This window comes from Parasteatoda tepidariorum, chromosome 10 (genome assembly GCF_043381705.1).
Source record: "Parasteatoda tepidariorum isolate YZ-2023 chromosome 10, CAS_Ptep_4.0, whole genome shotgun sequence".
Lineage (NCBI taxonomy): Eukaryota > Metazoa > Arthropoda > Arachnida > Araneae > Theridiidae > Parasteatoda > Parasteatoda tepidariorum.
The window spans coordinates 42,694,151-42,704,708 of record NC_092213.1 but is presented as its reverse complement, the minus strand read 5'-3'; the positions used below and the strand labels follow the sequence as shown (position 1 = coordinate 42,704,708).

At 30.1% G+C, this 10,558-nt stretch overlaps 1 protein-coding gene across 5 annotated transcripts in view; it reads left to right on the top strand.

Moving 5' to 3' along the window:
• LOC107437698 (uncharacterized) overlaps positions 1-10,558 on the top strand; it is a 63,611-nt gene that overhangs the window by 31,145 nt on the left and 21,908 nt on the right. Inside the window, exon 1 of one of the 5 annotated variants that reach the window (XR_006225569.2) lies at positions 7,970-8,279. The exons of 2 other annotated variants lie outside the window; for them this stretch is intronic. The gene's annotated coding sequence lies outside the window, so the exon portion shown is untranslated. Of the gene's footprint in view, positions 1-7,969; positions 8,280-10,558 lie in introns of those variants that run through there. 2 more of the 5 variants (XR_006225570.2, XR_011637911.1) reach the window with 2 other exon arrangements.

Sequence of the window (10,558 nt, the reverse complement as noted above, 5' to 3'; positions counted from 1 at the left end):
TTTTGAAACTTTGAAGACATATCGAGCCATTCTTATAACATTAAACTCTAGACTCATAGTTTACCAGCGTTGTTACTTACAATTTGCTAATTTTATTAATTAAAATTAGTGAATGCAAATTTTTTCCTTAAATTTCTACATAGGGAATATCGACTTTTAGAAGCTTAATTATTTGAAAAAATAATTATGTTCGGTTGCCTTTCTTTTGTAAGACATTTACGACTATATGGTAATCTATTCGGAGTTTGGTAATTTGCGGAAACTTAAAATTTATTGATTATTTAAATTTTTTTTCGGGAAATCTGGAAGATAAAGTAAGATGCTTAAAATTCAATTTAAAAAAAGAAACACTATAAAACCACTTTTGAAGCTTCGTAGTAAAGACAACTAGATTTAGAAAAAATTTTAAATGTTAAAAAAATAAAGAATTTAGAAATTATTAAGTAATAAACTAAAATTAAGTAATTTTAAGTTAATAGAATATCATATTAAAAAAACCAGAACAACGCATGTTCGAAAAAATAGGACAAGGTCCTCGACATCGTTCTATCCTCTGGGCTAACAAGGCTCTTCTCACTTCTTAAACGTTCTCAAATACCACACTCCTTCCCCCTTTAAAATAACAAAAATACTCTGGGACGGTATCCTGGTGGCTCAGGGAATAGAGCGCTCGTGTCCCTATCCGGTGACCCAAACTCGAATCCCAAGACTTGACTGGTCGATGTGAATTTTGCTAAAGACTTGTAATGATCTCAGTTCTGACATAAAATATCCTAAGAGGTAGACGGATCATGGGTTAGAATCCCCTTACCAACGGACCTGCAATGAGAGTTTTTCGTGGTTTTCCTCTTATGTAACGCAAACGCATGTTAGTTCTGTCAAAAAGTCCTACAAAAAAGCACGTTTGTTCCATTGCTTGATCCAGAAGTTCTTTTATCTTCTGGGTTGGGTTCAAAATTACAAGGCAATTGATTTGAACATTGATAGTAGTAAACCCAAAAACGGGTCGCATGTTCAACTCTGATAATAAATTAAAATAACATATGCAACTGACAGATCAATAATAACATAGTTCTATCTATAGATATCTGAATGGCTAATTTCAAAGCAGAAAAAAAAATGCCATACTTTTGCAAATCCCGGAGAATAAATTTAGTACTTACAGTATCTCAGTTATAAAGTTCTGTTACTATATGAAAATTAGTTCTGAAAGTATATGAAAAGCTATAAATCTGCATAACCTGTATCATTCGCCATCAATAATAATTTTATTACTAACTCATAAATGCTCTATTTCACTAAAATGTTCATTTTGTCTGTTGGAAAGAGACTAGCTATCTAAATATTATAAAAATCGGAATTTCAGTTATAAGTTGTTGTTTTTTATGGCTGATAGTTATCTTTAGACTTCAACTGACAAGTTTATTGTAGTAATCGCAGTATAGTAATTTATCATTGAAAGTAAGTTTTACGATTTGCAGCTGACAACTAAATAACTTGATGTTTTGTCTCAAAGGTTGTAAAAGATATTAATTGTGGAAATGGGAATAGAAATAAAACGTGGGATTTTTTTTTCCTTCTCAATGTTGGTTTATTGATGCAAACCTGTAGAGATATTTTTCTTTAGCTGTAGAGTTATTTTTTTTTATAACAACGGATATAAGTTTCCGTAACACTGCGGTATCGATACTAAAATGAAAAATTTATTTGTTATTTAGCAAAAGAAAAGTATCGCAAACAATGAAACTACCTTTAAAATATTTCATTATTCAAATATTTAAAAAAGAAGAACGTGGTAGCCCAGAGGTTAGAGAATCAGACTCCTGTCCGGATTGGCCGGAAATCAATATTGGACTCTGTTAAGCAGCACTGAGTACATGCGATATACGAGTTCGCAAAACTGTGGACTCGAAAAGTCCTGTTGTCGGTCGCTGAAAAGTACCATGGACACAAGGATCTGGAGAAATTTTCCTTCCCCTTCAGATCTACGTCTAAATTGAGAAAGTGACCTAGCGAATAAGTGGTGCTGCCATCTGCTCGATGTGTTCTGAGCTAACGAACTTTCACCCTTGTGGTGCTCGTCAAACGAAAGGCACACCTTTCCTGATCGCAAAAAAGCCACTGACTGGAGAGCTTAGCTTGCGTCATTAGAAACAATAATAAAAAGGAACTAATAAAAAGTTAAAATACTAAGCTTTTTCAATAAACTAAAAATAGTAAAATATTTGTTTTTCTTCATAAATAAAACAAAAAATGTTCGGGGCATCATTTGAGCAATAAAATTTTATCACCATTGGAAATTGCTCCCACGCTTTCAAAAGTAATGCGCCTTACGTATTACGTTTTAGGTCATCTAACAAGAACAAATTTATTTCTTCTTTTTATTCCACCAGGAAAAAATAAATTTTAATTTTTTAATTTATTATTATTGTTACGTCAAGCACTCAGGTATCATAATTTTGATCTAGTTGCGCTTGTATAATTTTGATCCAGTTGCGCTTGTGTGTTATTTTGATTTATGTTGTTAACTTTCAAAAAATTCTATGACTGGCAACAGCATTTTTATTTTTTAAGTTGTTTATTTTTCCTTCTTTTAGAATTTGTTCTTTTTTAGCGAAATGTTTTTTAACCTAACAGAATTCTTTGCCGACTGCTCTCTCTATATATGAAGAAAATAAAGTAAATATTTTAGTGCTGTGAAAAGAATCTTATTTAGTTGTACAAAGTACTTTAATTATATTATTACTACTATTTTTCTTTAATTGTTTGTTCATTCTGGGAAGTAGTTAAAATTTTGATTGGCGATAAAATTTACGTGACGTAAATTTTATCGCCAATCAAAAATCAGACTTAAATTCCAAACTGAAAATTGAGTTCTCAGGCTTGTAGGAAAATGGACGAAATTTTAAATGTCGAAAAATTTCGCTTTGTGATATAAAAAAAGACAATTGAATTCCAATTGAAGTGGATAGCGTTTGAAACGTATATTTTCATCTTGCACGTAGCTCTTTTTAGCACTCTAATCAGTCAGAAAATTTTCGAAACGTGAATTGGCGATGAATTCTTTTGGGTGAAGGGTAATAAATTCGGCTTGTAGCTACCTAAAAGCAAGTAAAACTTTATTTTGTATTCCCACACATTCTCCAGTTAAAATTTAAGCCCTATAGAGCTGGTCGAACAAAGGTCGAAATTTTGATTGACCATAATACTTGTTAGGAAATTTTGGAGATAATAGTGCGATAAGTCCTGCTCGAAGCAATCAGGAAAAGACTGATACAGAGATCTAGTAAGTCGTAGGTTTAGTAGCTAGTCGAAGTGTGGAAATTTTGATTGAAAAATTTCACTCTCACAGGTACGATCTAACAAATAAAAATCTAGTAAATATAATAGAAAGCAGAATTTAATTATTGAATTGCGTTAAATATAAAGTTTACGAATATGAGAATTGGAATCGGCTATGCAGCTCGAAGAAAAAACGATATTACGAACTTTAAGCAGATCAAAAGGTTAAGTAAATTTAGCCTGCCAAAGGGAAAGCAATGAAACAGAAAAGGTTACTGAGCAACTCCAGATCAAGGTATCCTTATTTACCTAATTAAGTCACATTTCCTGAGATGCTCAAAATTTGTCAAAAGCATTTATTCGTACTAGTTACAGAACTAATAAATAAATTTGTGAGTAAGTGAAAAAATAGAAAAAGCTCATTTACAAAATAAAATTAATTAAATGATCTTGAAATTATTATCCTCTAAAACACTATAAGAAATTGTAGAGTATGAGAAAAAAATTTCCAGGGGGCAGAGCAATCGATTCTAACGTACGTGTCTCAGTACAGTATATTCTGCTTTATTTAGCATACACAGACTAGCCGTAAACATGGCAAAAAACATTCTCATTAGCTAACGTATGATACTTAAGAATCACTTTGCTGTTAAATTAACCATGAGAAGTTTTCTCCTTCGTGTACGAGAATGTGTGTTTGTTTTACTCTAAGAATTTGTTAGTTTAACTCTTAACGCAGGCTGTAACTGCCTTTGTTGAAAAAAAAAATTAAATGGATAAACCAAATGTTTTAATTAAGTAGTTTTCGTGAAAGTGGATTTTGAGATCAATATAAAGTTGGTGTTTTTCACACTCATTAAAAAAATGAACCTTGTTATCACTATGTTCCTCAGTTAATGATTTACTTTTTTTAGACCTGAAAACTCGATTAGATTTAGCCTGTAATTTTTAAAAAAACATGAAAATCACTTATTTAGCGGTTTGGAGCTGTATAATAATGATAAGTCACCTTTTGAATTTATTTCTTAGGGCTTTATCATGATGGAAATCACCATAATTTCTATGAAAGACATTATCTAAATGAAAATATAGTCGCTTGTAAAGTACCTATTTGGAAACAATACTAAGGATCAGTAAAATTATGTCGTTTCATTATATGGCCTCATTATATTGTTGGAACAACAACCTTAAGCTATTGATTTGTATTCTCTCTTGTTCTTAGAAAATATTCTGACTAATAATACGAAATTTCAGCTATCAATATATATTCAAGGAATAGTTCGATAATTTTATAAATGCACAATTCTTTGTAATACAAGAAATTAAAATATTTTGCATAAAAAATGTTCGTATGGAATTAATTTTATTAAATTAAGAATTTATAATAATAATGGAACAATCTGGTTTCGAAATTAGACGAAAATTGTCTCATTTCAGGTGGCGTAGCTAAAAGAACATGCTTAGTATTCTTTTTTGAGGCAGTGGACTTGGCTAGTTCGATGAACTAGTTTGACTTCAAAATAAATTTTAAAATACAATTTATGCGCCAAATAAAATGCAACATGTATCTTTTAAAATACTCCTTTATTTTATTAGGAATAGTTGGGATAGATTTTTTTTTAATTATATATTTTTCTTGTTGCCGACCGGCCTGTGTAGGGGTCAGGGAACTGACCTTCCATCATAAAGGTTCTGGGTTCGAATCCCGGGCTAGGCATGGATGTTCTTTCATTCTCAGTACTATCTGTTCTTACTGTGGGAGCAACGTTGGCTCACATAATATGGTGCCCCTAAAAGAGTGGCTGGGTTCGATCCTCAGGCCGGGCAACGTTGACTCAGACTTTCATCCTTTCAGTGGTTCGATAAATGAGTACCAAGCATGCTTGGGCAAACGAAAGGCACACCTTTCCTGATCGCAAAAAAGCCACTGACTGGAGAGCTTAGCTTGCGTCATTAGAAACAATAATAAAAAGNGCACAGTAGGCTTTGGCCCTCTATGGGCTGTCGTGCCACTGAGTTTAGTTTAGTTTAGAAAGAGTGGCCAACAAATCTGCCCTTCAGATGCCTGTATGACGAGAGGTCATTCCCCAGGCGGGCATTAGGGAAATTCATATTTGATAGATTAGGGAAAATATCAGTGCATGGAATACGAATTATTTGATACGTGGTTAAGGCTAATAATCTTTGCTTCTTATTAATAATAATCGGATTGGTGAGAGTATTATCAATTCAGCCATGTATGTGCTATTGTCCTATTTTGACTTGCCCGATATTCCCTACACAGATGTGCTTTTAAATCTTAATGTTTCTGCGTGGTACTCACTACATTAATGTTGTTCCCTTGCATACTCTAAACGGATTTTGTTATTATCATGCCATAGATTATTAATAATAATTTTACAATCCCAATAAATTGAAATTTATGTTTCATAAAGAAATGCTTTACTGAATAAAGAAAAATATAATTTTCTTCGATTGTCACCTTAGTTACATTTTTTATAAAAGAAAAATCTGTGCGTTTCAAACTCAATTTTCTTATGGGAACCGGAAAGTAATGTAGTTTCGGTGCATTAAATATTCGTCAGTCTTAAAAACCGATTCATGTTTTCTTGATCCGGCATTGAAAGGTTGTTCCTAACGAGGTTGCTAAAAAATAAAATCATGATAACAAAAATCAAATGCACCTTAACGACATTACTTTCCGGTCCCCCTTATAGTAATCCAAAAACTCAACACCTGAAACAGGACTGGCCAACAACTCCGTCTGAGATGGGACAATTTTTAACTACTACCTCAAACGGCATTAAACTATAATTTGTACCAAATTTCAATACTTCAATTTTACACTATTTTATATAAAGGATTTTATAAGAGTCGTTTAACGGCCGACCCAATTTTTGGGTTTACGACTTCTAATGTTCAACGCCGTAGCCTTGTAATTTTGAACCCAATTCAGAAGACAAGGGAACTCCTAAATCAAGTATTGGGAGAAATTTTGCCTTCATGGAGGACTTTTTGATAGAACTAACCCGCATGTGCGTTACATGAAGAGGAAGACCACGAGAACCTCCCAAGATTAGCCTGACGGCAAAGAGACTCTATCCCGTGATCCGTCTACCACTGAGGATATTTCACATCAGCGCTGTGGTCGATGCAAGTCGGATGCGGATTCGTATCGACCAGCCATTGGTGGGATTCGAACCCGGTTCACCTCATTGGAGGTGAACGCTCTATCCCCTGAGCCATCACGTCTCAATTTTACACTATTATTAATGTAAATCCTATCTGTACAAAAATAATTCTGTAAAATTAATTTAATTCAGTAATGATGCAAGTGTATTACGTGGAAAGCGCTAACGAATTCTTCTTATATTTTTAATTGTGAAAAAAAAACGCAAACGCATTTTTTTTAATATTGTGGACTTTCAGTAATTCGAAATCAAAGGCAAAAGTAGTTCGAATTACTCAAAGTAAAATTTCTAGAAATATGCATCGATTAAAAAAATTACGTTACTATAGCCCTAAATGGCACTGAGACATTTAATAAGAAAATTTCATAACTTTGATGATGATTTACTATTGTTTATGAACACATTAAAGTTGTTATTGCTCACTGTTGTTATATTATTAAGGTTGTTGTTGTGTTTACTAGCGTTTTTTGAAACACTGGTAGTAACGAATGATAACGGCAGTAAAGGTTTTCAAATTTTTAAAACGATGTTTAAATTTCTAAATGTTATTAAAAATAAAAGTAAGAGCTAACTACTCTAAGAGTTTAATAAATATTCTCAAAATACTGAAGCGGTAAGATATTAATAAATAAAAAAAATTTAATTCGCTTAAAAATATATAAATAGGAAATGACAGTCGACTTGTTTCAAGTGCTCAAAAACAGGTATTCATTTCCATTACTTGCCAGACTTGAAAGAGAAGAAACAAAAATGATTTGAAATTTGAATTCATTCGAGTCTGGCAAGTCTTGAAAATGGGCGCCTGTTTTTGAGCGCTTGAAACATGTCGAGTTCTATTTCCTACTTATATATCTTCGAAGCAATGTCATTTTTAATCTAGTAATACACTAAGAATTATTTGAACAAATACTATTAGAACTGCGTGATTTTTTTTTAACTGAGTTGTATGTTATTTAAGGAATCAAAAATCTAATGTTTTAAAGTTATTTAATTGGCGAAAAGTTTTTTTAATGCGTTAAGTAAGCATTAAAATTTTATCTTTTTCCCCTCATCAGATTTCGAATCAATCAAAGTGACAGCGAAAACAATTGGAATTAAAATTAATATTCCAACATTCGTATGAATAGGAAATCGAATTCATCATCTCATTAAATTTTATTTTATTACGGCAATATTATTTACTATTATTAAGTTCGATTAATTTTGAAGAATGTAAAACACGAATGCGCTATTTGAAAAAGAAAGAGAAAAACTGCAAAACTTACCTTTATAATCGATTTGAATTATTCATCATATTAAACTCTTTGACTCGCTTCTAAACTCACAATAATACAAATCGCATGGAAACAATCAAATAAAATCTAGAGGTACAAGTCATTCACGAAAATGACATCACATTACTATCTGATAACAAGAACCTTAAATACTGTGCCACGAGGATAGAATTTTCTTATTTTATTCCTTGTTTAAATAATGAATAAATGTTTAGTTACTTTTTGAATCAAAAACGGCCGCTAAGGAAGTTGAAATTCTCCTTCCTTCCACAGTTGGCAAATCGAGATATATCGATAACTGTCTTGTAACGCTCGCCAAAACAGCTGCTATTTTACACTAAACGTACTTTGATATGGAGTGTTATCAGCAAAAAGTGCGGGTAAATGGGGGATCATATACCATTCTTAATGTAATGCATGCTTGAATAATGACCTTTTTTGACCTGCTGCGGGAAACTGATTGATTGTTCAGATGGCAGAAACAGTTACCTGATAACATAATTGGATTTTTTTTTAAGAAAACGTGTGTTACGTATGTTTGTTCTTTCCTATTCAAAAATTCAAACGACTTTTTTTAGATATTGCTTACGTTTATATTTTTAAGCACTTCAACAAACATTTCACTGAAACGTCTGAAAGGCTTATTAAATTATGATAAAAAAAGAACAAACACAGAGATTATTAGAGTATACCAAATAAAATAAAAATGGCTATGAGACTAATTTATAGGCTAAAGTTTAGTCAAATGTACTTTGTCTTAGGTAATATTTAGTATTATGTCTAGCACAATTCACAAACTATTGAATCAAAAGTAGTTAATAATATTAAAGATGATCTGGTATGTGATATTTTATTTTTAAAAAAATATTTTACCTCAAGCAAAAGAACACAGTTTTTTGAGCAAACGATAAATTGTATTTCTCACCCGTATTCGCGGGAAAATGTCATCGAATCTTAAATGTAAGAATATACATTTTATACAAAAAAACGAGTAATAAATTATTGGATGAATGTTAAGTAATTTAAATTCCAGAAAATAATTTAATTTTTTATTGTAATGTACAAATTGTAATAAATTTATTTCTTGAGCAAACGATTTTATACACTGTATTTATTATTGAACGAACGACTTTTTTATATTGATTTCTAATAATATGATTTAAACGTTTGATTTTTTTTTATTCCAATATGATATTACAAAATACTTTTCAATAGATAAGTAATTTTAAAGTTTTAGTTTGTAAATTTTTTACCGTTATGAATTTAAGAAACTGAAAAAGAAAATTCAAAAATCTAAATTTCTATTTTGGTTATGCGATTTCTACGAGCTACACAGAAATATATAGTACTAACCAATTATTGTTTGCTGAAAATAAAATTTGTCAATATCTCTTTGATAGAGAATACCTTATTTTGTCTTTTTTTATTGAAGTTTCTCATTTAACGAATTTAAGCCCATAACCCGTTTCCTTTTTTGGACTTCTATTAAATGCTTAGCATAAATATTTTTCATTATTATTATTACATATATTCATTAATTAGTCTGCTTTTTAATTTTTATTTTAATGAAATGTTTTAATGAAATGTATTAATAATGCTTTGCATTTTAGATTTCCTTTCTTAAAATAAATATCATCTTTCTCGTAACAATTTTTTAATTCGTTTCTTGTAAAGAAATTACAGATTGCACAGATACTTTTTCTGGGCTGTTAAAAAAATCTGATCCATTGAATTCCCAGCTTTATTTACATGTTTTTATAATTTATTTTAGTTTATGTTTATTCTACTATTAATAAGATCCCTAGTTACAAAATAGAAATAATATTGTCGGAAAAGTATTAATATTTTTTTTAATTTTCATCTCGCTGTTTAATTCTTAGGTATAAATTATAATTGCGTTAAGAACTTTCAAGATAAGTGATTTTAACATGTGATTATAATAGTTCTGCTTTCTTTCATTATTTTATAAATAAATAATTTTTACAAGCCATTCGGGTTTAAAAATATGAAATTCATTTGTGGAAATTTTCACGAACTTAATGTTTCCAGGCGAGCTGTTATGAGAAATATAACAATGAGAGCAGGGATGAAAATTGCATTTAAATCCTTAATTATGTTTGTCATAATGCCACCTGGCATCTAATAAATACGGAAGTCATCTTTAATATGGCTGAATAAAACATATACTGAGTAGTCTGAAAAATGAACATGAGTTAGAGAAATTTTCCTTTGGAATGCAATACATTTTTTTTTAAGCATACAAAAGTTATTTTAAGAAAATGAAGAAAAAAATATGTTTAAGTCATTTTAATAGCTATCACTTAGTAAAGTGTAGTATTTTTATTGCTATCGTTTAATAAAGTATAAGAGAAGTATGCATGTTTTTTAAAATAATATGATTTTTAAAAAAAAATTGAGTCATTTTTATAGCTATTGTTTAATAAAGTATAAGAAAAGTATGATTTTCTTTAAATAATATGGTTTTTTAAAATTTGTATAAGTCATTTTTATAGCCATTGTTTAATAAAATATTAAAAAACGTGTGCATGTTTTTTTTAAAAACATGGTTTTCAAAAATATGTTTAAGAAAAGTATGCATTTTTTTAAATAACATGTTTTTGAAAAACTTGTTATACAAAACTTGTATACTTGTTATATAAAAAGTATACATGTTAAATAACATGATTTTGAAAAACTTGTTTAAGTTCATTTTTATAGCTATTGTTTTATAAAGTATAAAAAAAAGTATACATGTTTTTTTTTAAATAATATGGAGAGAAAAATATGTTAAAGTCATTTTTATAGCTATTG